The following is a 19,829-nucleotide window of genomic DNA, read 5'->3' as shown; positions in this document are numbered from 1 at the left end:
GAAAATACGATACCACATTTTCAGATAACACTAACATTGGTGAGAAATTACTTCAGAATTATAATGCAAGAGATTTAAAACTGCATGGATAGGTTGTGTGAATGGGCCAACATTTGGCAAGGAACATTAAAGTGAATAAATATGGGGCTATTCAAGTTGGCCAGTATAATAAAAAGACAAATTATTATCTAAATGGAGAGAAAGTTCAAAGTGTTTAGGTGCAGAGGGATCTGGGTGCCTGCTTGCATATCGCAGAAAACCTGCTTGTGGGTACTTCAAGTAATGAGAAATGCAAGCATAATTTCAGTGTTTATTTATAAAAGGATAGAGTAGAAAAGTGGGGAGTGTTGCTGTAGCTATGCAAGGCATTAGTGAGGCTGCAACTGGAGTACAGTTTGGGTGTCCTACAGAATGAGGTATTTGCATTGTAGGCAATTCAGAAGAGCTTCATTAGATTGATTCCATATTTGAAGTGTTTGTCTTATGAAGAGACATTGAGCAGTTTAGGCCTATACTGTCGAGTTTATAATAATAAAAGGAGATTTCATTGAGATCTGTAAAATGCTAAATGTAATTGAAAGTGTAGGTTTGGAGAGAATTTTCTTTCCTGTGGCACAATATACAACAAGAGACGAGGGTTTAGTATGGAGAGATAGCAGGAAAGTGGAACAGAGGCCGCGTTGACATCAGCCTCATCGAGAGTTTGGATTCCTCACAGATGCTCCTTGTTCTTATTCAGCCCTTCGACTGTGTTGGATAGGAATGGGGGAGGCCTGGGTATCATCCAGGAAGCAGGCACTCAGGATAAATCAATCTCAATCAGTTAGACAGAACGTAAGCAGTAGGTTGACACAGTGACCAGCACTGGGTTCTCAACTATTTTCAATCTATATTAATGATTAGGAGAATGGAACAGATATACAGATGCTGAGTTTGGTGATGTCGCTGTGGTAAGGAAGTGATTAAATTATCAAGAGAGGGTGGAGAGTCTGCAAATAGATTCAGAGAGGTAAAGGCAATAGATAATAGTTTGGCAGGTCGAATTTAGCATGATATCATCTATCATTTCATTTACAGGAATAATGGAAGGCAGTATGTGACTGAAATGGAGAGGGATTACAGGATTAAATGATACTGTGTACTGGGGGGTTCACTCAGACCCGTTCAGACATGGGAGGTTTTGCTCCATCCCTGATCGTCAGCTCCAAGACACTCCAAGTGACCCCATTGCTCTCCGTACACATGTAATACTTTGATGTGGTTGGTTGGAGATGGGGATGATGTTTTGAAATGTGCATCAAGGGGACGGCCTTTATCCAAGATATATTCATTTCTTTCTACGTGGAGACCCGATGACGATGGGAATGGCTGACTGCTTCTGAATGAAGAGGCCGTGATTGCTGCCAGGACAGTGGGTATTCACCAACATGAAATACTGTGCATGGGCACACTGTAACATTAATAGAGAGAGAGCTTCTTCAGTTCCTCTACCTCTCCCTATTGATATAGTTACTCCGCCATGTACACCATCGGGAATCCCACTATACTTGATACACCCGGCAGCTCCCTGCTGTGGGAGAAACAATGTGTTGACCTCATCCACCATATACATACTCCGTCACCGTATGGTGACACTGATGTTGATACTGGGAAATGATGGATATGTCACCCAGTCCTGCCTGGAAAGTTCTGGATTATAGAAGCTGAATGAAACTGTGACGCTAACAGCCACTTGCAGCACCGTCCTCCGCCTGGTGTGAAGCTGCAGATCATGTTGAAGGAGGTGACACCGCTCTGTGACCAGCTCCTTGTTCAATCAGGGTCTCCTCACACTTTGATCCTAGGTTAGGTGGAGTTGGGAAGCTGTTCCTGGAAAACCTGGGGTGGATACAGCAGATCGCTTTCCCCACAAACCCTCACCGCGTGGTTTCAGAGCTTCCCTCTCTGCAGCCTCTGCTCCATTTGTTGATCATGTTACAGACCCAGATGTTGTAACTACAGTCCCAATGCTCCATCCCGAGTTGGGTCAGCAAATCCTCAGGTCTCCCTGAATGTCTGAGGCAACTCACAGCACAACCTCCAGCAAACCATTCCCCAACTCCTCCACTAACTTTTCAATAACTGGAGTCAATCAGAAACCCCTCGGCTACAGATCCCCGCAAAATATTTTAAGAAGGCCGCTTAGACCCAAAGCTTTCCTTATTTTGAATATAGATGGGAAGTGTGCATTCCAGATATGTTGTGACTGGTCAAATCACTCGACATTAAGCACAATATAATATAATCTATTCAAATGATTTAGTTAAAATCCAATCAAAGGAAAGAACATTTTGGGATAGCTAATATGTTGGAACACTTACACAACATTAGATACCGTACCTTCTTGGTTTACACCGCTTGGCACAAAGATATATTCAAATACAGATTCTTACATGCAATTTTCCGATCCAGGAGAAATCAACATCAACAAGAGATCTCAACGAGAAAAGCAGCTCCGGATCATGTATTGAAACTCCCTACCCTGCTGGGATCCCCAATAGCTTCTGAATGCTGCAGCTAAAAACCAAACGAGAAGACCTGGTGTGTGAGAGCTGGCCACTGCCCTTCGATTGTTACCACCGTTTAATGAAACCTAATGGCCTCCTCAGGTATTTACTTAAACAGTGTTTCGACAGCAGTTCTGCACCTCTGCCTTTATAACCTCTCTTCAAAAACAACCTAAGAGAAACTAACCTCTTTACAGTGATAGTATACTCACAACTCCTCCTTTAATAAAATGATCCATCAATATACAAAGATGGATTAATTTTAGACCTCCTAATCGCCCTCTATTTGTAGACTGAAATGCATATATAGGTAAAAACAATGACTGCAGATGCTGGAAACCAGATTCTGGATTAGTGGTGCAGAAAGAGCACAGCAGTTCAGGCAGCATCCGAGGAGCAGTAAAGTCGACGTTTCGGGCAAAAGCCCTTCATCAGGAATACAGGCAGAGAGCCTGAAGGGTGGAGAGATAAGTGAGAGGAGGGTGGGAGTGTGAAGAAAGTAGCATAGAGTACAAGAGGTGAGTGGGGGAGGGGATGAAGGTGGCAGTCGGGGGGAGGGTGGAGTTGAGAGGTGGAAATGAAGATAGACAGGTAAGACAAGTCATGGGTACAGTGCTGAGCTGGAAGTTTGGAACTGGGGTGAGGTGGGGGAAGGGGAAATGTGGAAAATGTTCAAGTCCACATTGATGCCCTGTGGTTGAAGTGTTCAGAGGCGAAAGATGAGGCATTCTTCCTCCAGGCGTCTGGTGGTGAGGGAGCGGCGGTGAAGAAGGTGCAGGACCTCGGCAGCGTGGGAGGGGGAGGTGAAATGTTAGGCCACAGGGCGGTGTGGTTGATCGGTGCTGGTGTCCCAGAGATGTTCCCTGAAGTGCTCTGCTATGAGACGTCCAGACTCCCCAATGCATGTCGAAGGCTCCTTTAGGGCCTTGGATGGAGGTGAGGGAGGAGGTGTGGGCGCAACTTTTGCAATTACTGCAGGGGCAGGGGAATGTGCCAGGATGGGAGGGTGGGTTGTAGTGGAGCGTGGACCTGACCAGGTAGCCACGGAGGGAACGGTCTTTGCAGAAGGCGGAAAGGGGTGGGGAGGGAAATATATCCCTGGTGGTGGGGTTCGTTGGGAGGTGGCGGAAATGTCGGTGGATAATTTGGTTTATGCGAAGGTTGCTAGGGTGACAGGCGAGCACCAGGGGCGTTCTGTCCTTGGAACGGTTGGAAGGGTGGGGTCAGTGGGCGGAGGTGTGGGATGTGGGCGTGATGCGTTGGAGGGCACCTTTAACACGTGGGAAGGGAAATTGCGGTCTCTAAAGAAGAAGGCTATCTGGTGCGTTCTGTGGCAGAACTGGTCCTCCTGGGAGTAGATACGGCAGAGGCGGAGGAATTGGGAATACGGGATGGCATTTTTGCAAGAGGTAGGGTGGGAAGAGGTGTAATCCAGGTAGCTGTGGGAGTCAGTGGGTTTGTAAAAACTGTCAGTGTCAAGTCGGTCGTCATTAATGGAGATGGAGAGGTCCACGAAGGGAAAGGAGGTGTCAGAGATGGTCCAGGTAAATTTAAGGTCAGGGTGGAATGTGTTGGTGAAGTTGATGAATTGCTCAACCTCCTCGCAGGAGCACGAGTTGGCACCAATGCAGTCATCAATGCCGCGGAGGAAGAGGTGCATATATATATTACATTGACTCTGAGCATACAAATGTTTACAACTAGATTCGATTTCAGTCATTTTACTCCTGCCACAGAATGCCTTTGTCTTTCTTCATCCAAGTCTCCACAACGTGTCAAAACTTACTTTTTCTCGCCCTGTCACCTGTATAATTTCAAATTGAATGACAGCAATAATAAGCTCAGTTGAAACAGGCTGGTATTCTTCTCCCTAAACTTCTCCAAAAGCTTTAAGGGGTCACGATCAGTGATAAAGATTTGTCTCAGGTATGTTATTCGCAATTTAAATGCTGAAATGTTGTAATGCCAACGCCACGCTCAAGGCCTCCTTCCTCACTGTGGAATAAATCTGTTGATGTTTCCACTGGACACTCTGACCACACCTTACATAATGGAACACTTCTCAGCTCTCCAATAGTCCCTCTGAATGACATATCTCCTCATGTCTCAGCGTAAAAGAGTTACATCCTTCTGTATCTCTTAATGCTGTAACCTGTTTACCTGCTACTCCTGGCCTATGCCAGTAAACCTTACTCTCACAGGGATATGTTTTAAGAAGGTCTCGTATATTCTTCTCAATCCCTCACAGAAACCAAACTTTGATTTCTGAACTCAATCATCATCATCAGCCATTTCAGCTTCTAATCTTGCCGTTTTAACAGTCTGCTCTTCCACACGAGTTCTCACGACTGCAAGAAGTGAATTGTTGAACTTCTCCAAAATAAGAATCTCTCTGAGAGTGTCACAACTTTGCTCTGTTTTTAATACCCTTACCCACCTTTCAAATTTACTTTGTTAGATTCTTTCAAACTCAATGTGCGTTTAACCACGGACGCTATTTTAGATTCCTGAAACACTGTCTGTCGGCTTCTGGCACAAGCTCATGTACACTTCAGATGGCTTTCTTCACCTCCTCCTACTCCCCAGACACCGCCTCCGATAGAGATGCAAATGCCAATCAGCTTTGTTTGAATCAACATGTTCACTGGGCACTGCATTTGTTTAGCCACTTTCTCAAGTGAAATTAAAAAGGCTCCCCCATCATTCTCATCAAATTTAGATAATGTCTGGATGTATTTAAACATAACCCCATCAAGCCTTTGGCTACTATAGGGTTGCTCATCCTCACTATCCTCCTCATCCAGCTACCGTCTACCTTCATCACCACCTTCTATGTCAACTTTCCTCTCTAATTACTAACCTTTGAAGTTAAATCTCTCTGCTTTTCTTCTTTCTTAATCTCTCTTTCTTCTTCATTTCCTGTTCTTTAATTTCTACTTTTCAACATAATTCAAACTGTTTCAATTCCTTCTCATGTTCACGGTGCCTCAGTTGAAATTGAATTCTCGCCATTTCCAAAGACTCTGATGGCGCTTCCACCAAATGTAATTGCTGAGCTATAGCTGTAATTATCTCTCATTTTCTCACAAACAAACGCAACCCCAACTCCAGCCTGTCTGCCAATTCCTACAGCTTTGCCTTCATTACCTTTTGTAAAACACCCAACTTCACTTCTTCCACACCCAGAAAACTCTCAGTGACTGAAAGAATCTTTATACACAAAATACTGTTTAAACCAACTGAATTCAACATCGGGCACAAGAGATACTAACAGCTACCATCCGCGACCATTGAACGCAATAGCTTCCTGGTGCGTGCTCTCCAGTGTCTGCATGAGCTTATTCTGGATTCGTTGGTTTCCTCCCACAATCCAACGGTGTGCATAACAGGTGAATTAGCCATGCTAAATTGTTTGTAGTTTTCAGGGATGTGTGGGTTCGGAGTCTTTGTCGGGGAAAATGTGTAACAACAGGGTCGAGGAATGTGTCTTGGTAGGTTACTCCTCGGAGGGTCGGTGTGGACTTGTTGGGTCGAATGGCCTGTTGGCACACTGTAGGGATTGTAATTCTAAACCCAATTTGGTGTTACCGATTTAGAACCAACCAAGAGACCCCAGTTTGCTATAGATCAACCAGACTCCCTCAAACTATTTTAAGCAGGTAGCTTGGATACGAACCTTTTCGTATTTTAAAGGTAGATGTGAAGTGGGTGTTCCAGATGTGATGCTACTCGTCACACCACTCACCATTAATTAAACCACAATATATTTAAAGATTCTAATGATAAGCCATACAAAATGATGAGGATTTTAGAATATCTTAACTATTGGAAACATTAACCAAATAATGGATACAGTACCTTCTACAAATGAACTGTTCCAATATACTAACATCACCTAAACACACTCCATGTTAAAGAGGAGCATTCAGACATGCAGTTCTCCAATCCAGGAGTAAACAGCATCAAGTGAAGCTTCAGAGAGAATAGCAGCTCGGGATAATTGACTAAAACTTCCAAACCTTCTGGGACACAACCACCTGGTGACTTACAGCCGTAAGGAAAAAACTAGAAAGCCTGGTCTATGCGAGCTGGCCATTGTTACTACTATTTATTAAAAACCCTAAAAGTCTCGGAAGTTATTTACTTGAGCCATTTTAATAGGCAGTTTGGCCTTTAAGACATCTTGTTAAAAAAAGAGAAAATAACCTTTTATTTTTAAAGAAAATGACAGCATTGTCACACAATTTAGATGCCTGGTCCCTTTACTCAATGGGCTTACCAGAGTTACTGATCGCAAGGTCACCTGAGTGGGGCAAACACAGGTACAGTCCAAGTTACAAGGATGAGTCTCATAACTTCAGAAACATGCCTGTCCATGGCCATCACATGTGACATACCGGGAAGTGAACAACAGCCTGACACACACCATTTCATTGTTTCTGAGCTACACAATGCTAGCACTCGAAACATCAGGGAGAGAAAACCTAGGGAAAGATACAGAGGGGCTGAGAGATTCACATTAAAGACAGAAACAGGCAGTTAATTAACTGGGAGGAGGTTGTGGAAATATGCGGAAAAAAGACAGAGCAGTGGGACTGACTGGAGAATGTAAGATATTCGAGAGTAAAATTACAAGAATGAGAACTTTGAATAAAGGCATTGTCAGATCAGCTGAAATGGTTTGTTACATCAAATTCTCAATCTGCTTACAACAACACCACAAACAACATGAACCGGGGCAAGATGACAGCCCAGCATGGAGAGCTGTGCAGAACATGCGAGTGTGTTGCTCAGTAAACTGCACTATCTGCCCAGCATGGAGAGTACTGCAAACTTTACGATCATATGCTAACTATACTCGCATCAGATTACTGCCTACAATGGGAAGGTTTGCTCTGTGTGTGTGTGTGTGCGCGCGTGTGTGTGTGTTCATCAGAAACTGAGAGAGAGCGCGTGTGCGTGGGCGATTGGCGTGGTTGAATGCGAAAGAACACACGTGAAGGAAACTATTTTACATACGAACAACTGGCAGGCTTTTGGATAATCGATAGAGAGAGAACGAGGGAAGTTTCATGGACAGATGAGGGAAAGTGTTTGAGAATGTTAAAATAAAGGCATTGCCATACACAATAGCAATATACTCGGCGTGCACATGAATGACAGATTGATGGGAGATTGGTGTGAGTTCGAATCAGATTTGCTTCAGCAGGTTTGAAGCCGGGAGCGTCAGCAGCAGATTATTATCATCATTAAGACTGTATTTTATAACTCAAGGTTCAAACAGGAGATGGAATAAGCCAGTGAGATGCATTGTGGAGTGATAAATATTTCAAGTTAGAAATGGTCAGGGCATGGTGTCAGGAATCAGCTCATGGTCAAAGGGATCACCCACACATTTATGACTCGACTGTTTCAGCCGCAGATATTGGCCAGGGATGGGATGAAAACACTGGAAAAAAGTGGAGTTTGTAACCAGAACAGTAGACAGTGACCTCCATGCTCTTAATATTTAAATAACAAAGGCAAATATACAATACATTGCGGTTCTCCGCTGAAACTGAAGAGGTCAACATAGAGACCCATGAGTAACACTGCCAAAGCAGAGGGAGGCAGTAATTGAACACCTTCATTGATGTAGCTCGTAGTGGTCTGTAGAGTTTCAACATGAACAATAATAGTGCCCAGAAGTGTAGAATATATGAAAGAACAGTAATACAGTCATAACAGGTTTGTAGAAAAAAACTGGACAGTGACACTTACCAGGAACACCAACGATAGCCAGGAAAGGATAATAAAAATATTGAATAATGCGAAGAGCATAATAAATCTGGAATGACAAGGACAACCAATAAAATGAAGAAAGATACCAAACATAATCGGATAAACTCCTGTCTATTGTTGGAACATTCCAGTCTAATGTTCCCAGATTCTGATCCATTTTTGTAACATTCCAGTCCAATATTGTCAGAGTCTGGTCCATGTTTGGAACATTCCAGTCTAATGTTCTAAGAGTCTGATCTCTCCTCCTCCTCTCCCTGGGTCTGCTGTTCCCTGTCAGTGCTGTCGGTGATGCTCCCTCTCATGTTATGGGATAACACATTGAAAGACGCCCATTTATCGTTAAAATATGGAAATCCTCCACTGGGATAACTAGAATCCACGAAGACTGGTATTATTCACAGTCACTGAACAAATAGGATCAGTTAACCAGTTCCATACATCACTTTTCATATCATTATAAAAGGGAACAGTTACTGGGTTTGAATGGAATGGATAAGGGTTGCTGAGGGATGAACCATAAATCTTTCAATGTTTTAATCATTTTTTTCCTTGCATACGAGAGTATTAACAGGACAGTGCAAGGCTCTATATATGTTCCACTCTGTTTATGAAAGGAAGCAGCTATAAAATAACAGATCGGCTACATAAAAAAAAGTTGGGTGGGCAAGTTTCTAGATACCTGAACACAAAGTATGATATTTATTATCTGGTGTGAGGCTACTCCTGCTTTTAATGCCCTGTTTCCAGAACCTTCCTTAATCTTGAGACAGAGCACTGAGTCTGCTGCTCAGGAACAGGCCGAAGCAATTCTGTCCCTATGGGCCTCTTACAGAGGGATAAGAGAAGGCCATTCAATCCATATTAGCCTGTTGCTACTTGAAAAGGTGGAACGCTGGAACATTAGCACATTTTGCAAACAAAATCATTCAAAATAAAAGGAATTGTCGCTGCAGCTGTATGAGGTGTTACTGAGAGGGCACCTGGAGTACATTGTGCTATTTGTGTTTCGGTAACTGAAAAGGGATGTACCTCCATCAGATATAGTTTAATGGCTGCTCATAATCCAAGGGTTGCTGTGTCATTTAATGTCTCGTGGCTGTTATAAAGGGACAGGAGGGGCCTATTCAACCTCTCGAGCCTGTTACAGAGGGGCAGGAAATATTTACTTAACATTTCAAGTCTATTACACATAAATATTAGTTTTATAATAGTTATGGAATAGGAAAGACCTGATGTAAACATTAAAGTTCTAACTTTGAATAAGGCCAATTTTGAAAGAGTTAGGCGAGCCCTCTGAAAGGCTGATTTCGATATGCTGTTCACAGGGAAAGGGATGGTTGGAAAATGCAAGGCCATAAAAACTTGGATCCAGAGAGTTCAGAGCCAACGTGTTCCTATTAGTGAGATGGGCAAGGCTGTGGGTGCAGGGATTGCTGGATGGCTAGATATATTGATGCTCTGGTCAAGGTAAGGAACGAGGCATATGTCAGGTAAACAGAGCTGAAATCAAGTGAAACCCCAGAGGAGTATAAGGGCAGCAAATGTATAGTCAATGGTGAAATCGGGCCAGAGAAATGTGAACACGGGTTGGCTTTAGAAATATGGTTAACGAGGTATTGACAAATCTCTACAAATCTGTTCGTGGCAAAAGATTAACTAGGGAGAAAATAGGGCACATTAAAGATCAGTAAGGCTACCTATGTGTGGAACCACAAGAGATGGGAAAGATATAAACAAGTATTTCTCCTCAGTATTTAATGTGGTGGAGGTTACAAGAGTGAGAAAATGAAGAAGTGTATAGTGATATCTTGAAAAGTATCTATATTACAAGGAGGTGTTGGACATTGGAAAACACATAAAGGTGAACAAGTCCCTGGGACCGGATCAGTTGTATCCCAGAAGATTGTGGGAAGCTAGGAAAGAGATTGCTCAGACTTTTGCTGATATATCAGTATTATTGATTTCCACAGGTGAGGCATCAAAAGACTGGAGAGCTAGCAATGCTAGTCACTGAGCTACTGTGTCACCATGTGGTGAATGTTCTCTGTTCCTTGAAAGTGCCGTCACAGGTAGACAGCGCAGTGAAGAAGGCACTTGGTGATCTTCCCTTTATTGGTACTTGATTTGAGTCTATGCGTTTGCAAGACATGTTGCATCTGTACAGGACATTGGTTCGGCCACATTTGTAATACTGCTTTTAATTCTGGTCACCCTGCTGTCGGAAAGATGTTGTCAAACGTGAAAGCGTGCAGAAGAGATTTAAAAGAATGTTGCAGGTGTTGGAGGGTTTGAGCTACAGGGAGAGTTTGAATAGGCTGAGGCTATTTTCAAGCGTTGAAGCTGAGGGGCCATCTTAAAGGGGTTTATAAAATCATGACATGCATAGATAAGGTATGATTCGGAGGTGCTGGTGTTGGACTGGGGCGTACAAAGTTAAAAATCACACAACACCAGGTTATAGTCCAAGAGGTTTAATTGGAAGCACACTAGCTTTCGGAGCGACGCTCCTTCATCAGGTGATTGTCACCTGATGAAGGAGCGTCGCTCCGAAAGCTCGTGTGCTTCCGATTAAACCTGTTGGACTATAACCTGGTGTTGTGTGATTTTTAACATAGATAAGGTAAACAGTCAACGTCTTTTCCCCAGCATAGGCAAGTCGAAAATTACAGGACAAAGGTTTAAGGTGAGAGGAGAAAGTTATATCAAGGGAAATGAGTTACAAAGATAGACTGCTGTGTGTATGGTTTGAGCACCCAAAAGAGGTGGCGGAGGCAGACACAATTACACCATTTAAAAGGCATTTGAATGGGTACGTGCATGCGAAGTGTTGAGAGGGATATGGGCCAGGTGCTGTCAAGGGGGACAAGATAAACTTAGGATATTTGGTCAGAATGGACGGCTGGATCAAGGGTCTTTTTCTGTGCTGTACATCACTGAAACTCTGTTGACTCTTGAGTGTATAACACAGGAACAGGAAAAGGCTACTCTGGTTCTGAATTCTGTCAGTCAGCTTGTTTGCTCAATTACTGAGAGTCAAATACAAAAATACATCATTCAGATTTTGATGGTGTTGTGCAGAAACAAGAGAAAGGCTTTTAGTCAAGAGAAGCTGTAAGGAATGTGAAGAGGCCATTCAGTCCCTCAACTCCATTCTACAGAAGCAGCAGGTGAGCACAGAGCGATTGGAGCTTGTTAGTCGGTAGCAAGAGGAAGACATCTACTTTCACAAGCTTGGGATCAGGAGGCAGCACTCAGTTGCTCAAGACTGGGACACAGGAACAGGAGGGAGTCTCTCAACTGCTCGAGACTGGGACACAGGAAAAGTAGGGAGTCATTCAACTGCTCGAGACTTGGATAGAGGAACAGGAGGCAGTCACTCAACTGCTCAAGACTCGGACACAGGGACAGGACGCAGTTACTCAACTGCTCGAGACTGGGACACAGGAACAGGAGGCAGTCACTCAACTGCTCGAGTCTAGGACACAGGAACAGGAGGCAGTCACTCAACTGCTCGAGTCTGGGAAACAGGAACAGGAGGGAGTCATTCAACTGCTCGAGACTGGGTCGCAGGAACAGGAGGCAGTCATTCAACTGCTCGAAACTAGGGCACAGGGAAATCTGGAGGCTAGTGAGGCCCGAGGATCCTGTTACGCAGGAACAGGAGGAGGTGACTCAATCCCCACTAGTATGGGACACTGGGAGAGAAGTGGAATTTGCCTGTTACAAACAGAAATAGATGAATAAGTTACATTTGTGGTCCACACAATCCTGCCCCACCATTCACTCAGACCATGGCTGATCTGATTGTGATTTCCTCATGCCATTTTATGGAGACTGCCCTCTCTGCAGCCTCTGCTCCATTTTTGGACATGTTACAGACCCAGATGCTGTAACAACAGTCACCATCACTCATCCAGAGGGTCGGGTCTAATCGGATGAGTCAGGATTTGAAGGGTCCAATCACAAGAATGAAAATACAAAATAAAGGCTTTGCCAGATGTTTCGTTCTCTCACATTCGTAATCCAACTCACATAACCAGCCCATCCATTACATATTCAGGATGGAGCATTCTGTAAATCCGGTCCAGAGTGGTACACTGTGCAGCCCACACCAATGTTTGATCTACAATCCTGGGCTAAATGTCCAGCGTAGGGAGCTTTGCAGACCGCACTGGTTCATTCATATATAACCCCAGGTTTTTGCATTGTTCGGTAACACTGTGTTAGATCACTGCCCAGTGTGGGGAAACTAGCAGCCGATGCTGGCAGTGACAGGATGTGCAGCTCCTATCCATTTACAGCTCTATGTCTCCACTGTGCCTTGACAAGGGGCTCTGTGGGTGTGAAAATCATTGCAAAGGAGAGATGTAAATGGAAACAGTTTAAATACCAATGGTTCCGATTCAGACGCATAACACTCCAGTATTTAAAGATGAAATAACTGAGATAATGCCCAGTGAGGTTTTGTGGATGGTGAAAAGAAGTAAGAGTGAGGTGGTAATGTTACAGTGGTTGCGCTATAATCCTCCAAATAATCAATGCGAATTGGAGGAACAAATATGCAGGGAGACTGGGGAGACTTGCAGGAACAATAGGATTGTCATAATATGTGATTTTAATTACACTAACATGGACTGGAACGTCCAGAGTGTTAAGGACTTAGATGGAATGAAATTTGTTAAGTGTGTTCAGGCAAGTTTCCATAAGCAGCATATGGAGGGTCCTACTCGGGAAGGGACAAACTCGACCTACTGTTGGGGCATAGGGCAGGATAGGTGACAGAGGTAATGTGGGGGAGCATTTTGGAGCTGTATTAATTTTAAAATAGTTATGGGAGTGACAAAATTGGTCCACAGATTCAAGTTCTAAATTGGGGCGAGGCCAATTTTTTGGAATTAGACATGGACTTGCAAAGATTGATTGGAGTAGCTTGTTTCCAGACAAAAAGATCTCTGGTAAGTGGGAGTTCTTTAAAATTCAAGGTCGAAATGTGCCTGTGAGGGTGAAGGGAAAGTGAGGCAGGAAGAGAGAACCCTGTATTACAAGAGATAATTAGGCTCTGACCAGCAAAAAAGGAGGCGTGGCTCAGGTTCAGGCAGCTGGAATCAATGGAATCTCTGGAGAGGGATACAGAAGTTTACTGAAGAAGGAAATAAGGAGGGCGAAAAGGGGGTATGATATAGCCTTGGCTGAGAAAATTACAGTGGATCCAAAGATGTGCTTTTAGTATAGTAAAGAAAAAGAACGACGAGAGAGAAAGTAGGACGCCTTAAAATCCAAAGTGGGCATTCATGTGTAAAACCACAAGAGATGGGCGAGGTCCTCAAATTCCCCTCTGTATTGACCATGAATAAAGACATGAAGATCTGTGACCTTTTGGAGGGGTTAGTTGTCATATCATGGTACCGTTCATATCAGAGTGGAGGTGCCGTTGGGCATAGTAGAATGCATAAAGTCAGATAAATCTCTTGGTCCTGACCAGATATATCCAAGAGCACTGCAAGAGACGAGAGAAGACAGGTCAGGGGCCAAGGTCCCGGAAGACTGGGCGGTAACAAATGTGCCCTTATTCAAGAAGGGCTGCAAAGAAAAACCTGGGAAATATAGACCAGAAAGCTTCACATCTGTTTTCGGTAAACCACTTTCGAAGATTCTGAGAGTTAATATATGCATGCATTTGGAAAGACAGAGTTTGACTTGAACAGTCAGCATAGCTATATGCATGGCAGATCATGCCTACAAATTTTGTTCGAATTTTTTGAGGAAGTGACCAGGAAGGTTGACGAGGGCAGGGTGGTGGACATATTCTATATGGATTTCAGTGAAGTCTTTGATAAGGTTCCACATGGTAGGCTGCTCGAGCAGGTTAGATCGCATGGACTCCAAGATAATCTGGTAAATTGGCGACACAATTGGCTTAGCGTTAGGAAGCAAATGGCTATGGTGGAGGGATGCTTGTCGGACTGGAGGCCTGTGACTAGTGGAGTGCCTCAGTGATCGGTCCTGGGCCCATTGCTGTTTGTTATCTATATCAATGATTTGGACCAGAGTGCACAACGCAAGGTTAATAAGTTTGCAGATGACACTAAAAAAGTAGGCATCCAGTGAGGAACATTATCAGAAATTGCAGCAGTACCTTGATCGGCAGGGGAAGTGGGCTGAGAAATAGCATGTGGAGTTTAATATAGATAAGTGTGACGCCTTGCATTTTGGAAAGTCAAATCCAGGTAGGAGTTTAGTGATGAATGATAGTGCCTTAAGTAGTGCAGTGGAACAAAAGGACGTTGGAGATCAGGTGCACGGTTGTCTGAAATTTGAGTCACAGATACACAGGACAGTGAAGAAGGCTGTTGGCACATTGGCCCTCATCAGCGCATTGAGAATAGAAGTTGGGACATTGTGTTGCAGTTGTACAGGGTGTTGGTAAGGCTGCAGTTGGAGCATTGGTTTCAGTTTTGTTCTCCTTACTGTAGAAAGGATATTATTGAATTAGAAAGAGTGTAGTAGGAATTTCAGTGATGTTTCCTGATCTAAAGAGTTTACGTTATAGGGAGATTATGGACAGGTCAGAACTTATTTCTTTACATCCTAGGAAACTGAAGGGGTTCTTATAGAAGTGTAGATCTTATCAAATTGTGAGAGACGTGCATAGGGGTGAATACTTCAAGTTTTTTCGCAAGGTTGGGGAATCGAGTACTAGAGGACATCCGTTCATGCTTCGAGAAGAATAAAATAAAAATTAACTCGTAGGGGCAACTCTTTTACACAGATAATGGTACACATATGGACTGAGCTGTTACACTAACAACATTGAAAAGGCACTTGGACAAATACACAGGTAGGAAATGATTAGAGGATACTGAGCAAGCGCAGGGAAATTGGATGAGTGTGGATGTACATTTTGTTCAGCATGGAACATCTGCGCCGAAGGGCCTGTTTCCGTCTGTAGAACCGTATGACTGCAAATACGTACGTTTTGCGATAGAGAAAGGGAGGGGGAGACCGAGGAAAAAATGTCATGGAAAGATATTTTCACTGGTTCCAGAATGCTGAAATGAAGACATTTCGATAGTATCATGCAATACGGGTCAGTATTATGAAGAATTATGAGTGAATGGTATACTAGTGTGAGTTCAGGCGATGGAGAGTTTTGAATGAGAATTTGTCCTGCAGCTTTGCAACTGGGAGGGAGGACTACAGAGTCTTCGACACATTGAGCTGTATAAAACAGTAATTTGTCTCAAATTCATTTTCATTGACTGTGACAGAGGGATTGTCTGTACGAAGCTGAGCTAGATTCCTGGTGCTATCTTATCGAACTTACCTCATTAGCTACCTACCCACCCCATGGTGTCCCTCTTATTCAATACCAGCCCGATTCTCCCACCCATCATGACTGGAGGTACACAAGTAGCCAGGGTGGATATTCCGTGATCCCTGGCACTGGTGCCATCTTTAAAAGGCCAAGGGGTACACAGTCGAGCTTTCTAAGGTTGGTGCTGCCTTGCACAGATTACCCCGAGCATGGCATGTAAGGGGCAATTACACACAGCTTGTTGATAGAGCATGGCGGGCATAGTGGATGGGCTAGGACAGAGGGAGACCATTCCCTTCCCAGAGGGGGCCATACCACCAGACCTACCGAGCATGGTCTGTACTCACCACCCAGCTCAGTGCAGTATCTGCGGTCTGAAGGAATATCCAGCAATACAGGACACGCATCAATAACCTTCCCCATTCTGCCAGGGTAAGTGTCACCGTATTCTCTCTGTTCCCTCACAGTCACTGTATATCGGTTATAGCACCGAGCCCCAAACAAGGCTCATGCTCCAACACGCTCACTGCAGCGCCTTCTCTCTCTCTCTCGTTTGCAATATCCACCCCCCCCCCCACATTACAGTTGTAGAATATTCTCGAGAATACCACTTATTGAAAATTCCAGATGATGTTCCAAATAATTCCCAGTTTCAGGAAAATGGCAGTGCCCCAGTGTGTAACACATAAGAGGAAGGAGTAGAGATGTACGTTTTTCAAACCACACACAATTCAAACCACGCTGAGGTCATTCAGCCCTTCAAACTTGCTCTAGCATTTAATAAGGTCCGGCTGACTGATGGTTTTCTCAGCTCCATCTTACAAGAACTTTCAGTCATTCAACTCCCTGGGTTCCTGTCACTGACCAGACGGCACTCAGGCACTTTTACCCCAGATTTCTTTAGGTGTCTGTTTGAGGGCATTTCCCATGGAATGCACTCTCCGAACAATATATTCCATCAGCTATATACTTTCATGCAACGGTCAGCATACTTAACACTGACCAAACAAAAATCTACACTTTTTTCGTTATAGATGTCCAATCACACTTAGTAATTCTGGTTATTTCACTTGACTAACCTTAATAATATTAAATCAAAGACAGCTTCTCAGCGCGTTTTGTTATAAAATACAATTTCGAGCAGAGAACGTTTTTACCCTCAGCCGTTATCTTGACCGTTTTCTGAATTGTACCCTTTTCATTGTTGTGAAAGTTTCTCTTGCCCTTTGCCTGTGACTGTTTCTGTCCGTAACAGTTGCTCTGCCGTCCCTCAGTTGGCTGGACGGAAGGTTTGTGATGTAGAGGGAGGCCAACCGCGCAGGTTCAGTTCCTCACACTGACTGAGATTACCATGAAGGGAATGCTCTCTCAACATCACCCCATCACCCAAAATGTGGTGACCCTCACGGTAAACCAGCATGCATGGTCTCTCTAATGAGAGTTCTTTGGGACTCTATTCTATCAATGTTATCATTTTAATTAAAAAAAATAGTAATTTTATTGAAAAAGAGATTTTTAATATTATATTAACCCAATAACAACACAACTCAAATAACTGATCAAAATTACACTCGTGAGCATGTACATACAAAACATGTACATTTAGAAACACTAAATAGACAGAGAAAAGACAAAAATAAACAATAAATAATGAATAAATAGTACAGCTCAGCATAACAAAGCGATAGCTCTCGTTCTTCAAGAGCATTAACTGATACACATTTTTATGTTCATAACTCTTTCTCGCTGGATATTAGATTCATTAGGCCATATCGTCATGACTATTCACAAGCCCTTATTAATGTGACAGATAAGCCTGTATCGTGGTAATCCAAAAAGGGCTGCCATGTCTTATATAAGTCTCTGTTTTTTGATGCACCATACTGGTGAGAAAGTCCAAAGGGATATTCTCCATGAAGAACTTACGACGACCCAACAGACCCGGGGTTTTCAGATATCCAACACAACAGAACATTTTTCCTAGCACAGAAAGTAAGGATATATATTTTTTTTTTTAGATTAGATTAGATTACTTACAGTGTGGAAACAGGCCCTTCGGCCCAACAAGTCCACACCGACCCGCCGAAGCGCAACCCACCCATACCCCTACATCCACCCCTTTAACCTAACACTACGGGCAATTTAGCATGGCCAATTCACCTGACCCGCACATCTTTGGACTGTGGGAGGAAACCGGAGCACCCGGAGAAAACCCACGCAGACACGGGGAGAATGTGCAAACTCCACACAGTCAGTCGCCTGAGTCGGGAATTGAACCCGGGTCTACAGGCGCTGTGAGGCAGCAGTGCTAACCACTGGGCCACCGTGCCGCCCACCGCATGTGCATCTCTGTAAAGTATCCGGGGCAGGCCCAGGAAAAGAAAAAACGGGTCCATCTCCAATTCAGCCCCCAAGACCCACTCTATCACAGCTAACACAGTGCTCCAATATATTTGAAGCCTGCAGCAGGACCAAAAGCAATGAGTAAGAGTGCCTGTAGTCATTCTGCATTTACGACATGCTGAAGATAATCCCACTTTGCATTTCGAGAGACAATTTGGGGTCAGATAGACCCTACGAAGAATTTTCAACTGCATGGAATGGGTCCTATTACAGATCAAAATCCTTCGAGCATTTTCACCAATATCCTCCCATGTCTCCGAAGTGTTCTGAACCCCAACTCTCTCTTGAAGACATCACAAAGCTGCACAGTCTCGTCTGAGGGGACATTCTCCAACTAATGATGAAGAGTACTGACAGAGAGTGCATTCTGAGCACTAAGCACCCTCTTCTCTCTATCCGATCTGTAAGAGTCTGGTAAAAGTGTGTGTTTTTTTTAAAACAAATCTCTGATCTGAAAACAAAAACAAATAGAAGAGGTCTCTACTAGGTAGTCCATACTTACGAGTTATTTGATCGAATGATGTAATTCTTTCTCCCTGAAATAAAACATTGTGGCTCAGTAGATAGCATTGCGGCCTCACAGCACCAGGATCCAAAGATGTACAGGTTAGATGAATTGGCTATTGATAAATTACCCATAGTGTTCAGGGATGTGTAGGTTGGGGCATTAGTTAGGGTAAATATAGGATGGTCGGGGAATGGGTCTAGGTGGGTCGAAGTCGACTTGTTGGGCCCAAGGACCTGTTTCCACACTGTAGGGATTCTATTAATTCTAAATCACTGAAGCAAGGTACACCCCTGGCTTCCCACAGTTTAAACATGGAATCCATGATCCCCAGTTGGCAACTTGGTATACCAATTATAGGGGTAAGAAACAAGGTTTTGGCTGTATTGCCCTCGATCTGACTCATTGCCATTCATACTTTAACTTCATTAATGATTATTTGGTTATGACAATACTCCATAAATGTTGTCATTTTGTCTACGAACAACAGACTAATAAGGGTTCATTTTGTCTGAGAGAGTTCAATATCTTACCATATTGACGCCGAGTCCTCAGTGGTCCATACACTAACATATGATAATAAAAAAACTTAATTGACAGCTTTTAATCTGGGAGATCTACTCCCCACAATCTGTGGGGTAGTTGCAATTTGGTTAGCTTGATAAAGAGTCGCTTATGGTGCCAAATAAAAGAGCTAAACCAGCCATAAAGTCTCCTAAATATCTGTCTGGGAAACATCAAAGGAAGCATTCACACGGGGTATCGTAAATTAGGAAGGACATTCATTTTCAGAACAGCTATCCGACCTAGCCAGGATATTGGAAGTGCCTCACATCTTTGAAGGTCTTTTTTTAATTTTGTCAAAGAAATGGACATAGTTCACGTTAAATAAATGATCAAAGACAGATGCAATGAATATACTGAATTAGGGAAAGCACCCCCGTGACCATTTAAAAGTAAACCAGGATTTTCCTTCTAAATCAGGTATTTCCCTGAGACCTCCCATAGGTATGGCCACAAACTTTGTAAAATTGATCTTAAAGCCCGAAAAGGCGATAAGCGAATTAATGCATTGCATGACGTGAGCTGCCGAAACTGTGGGATTTGACAAAAACATGAGACCCTCATCTGCATACAACATAATCTTATGTGACTTCCATCTTAATTCTGGGGCAGGTATGTTGGGGTAATATTCCCAATTGTGCAGTATGCCACCGTGTCTAAGATTGTTGCAGGGATGGGGAAGTGATCAACCCTATTGTGACATTTGTGTGGGTTA

The sequence above is a fragment of the Chiloscyllium plagiosum genome, unplaced genomic scaffold (genome assembly GCF_037043375.1).
Source record: "Chiloscyllium plagiosum isolate Xiang-an unplaced genomic scaffold, Cpla_swu_hap1 HiC_scaffold_21, whole genome shotgun sequence".
Lineage (NCBI taxonomy): Eukaryota > Metazoa > Chordata > Chondrichthyes > Orectolobiformes > Hemiscylliidae > Chiloscyllium > Chiloscyllium plagiosum.
The sequence above is the reverse complement of the archived record's forward strand: the minus strand, read 5'-3'. Positions refer to the sequence as shown.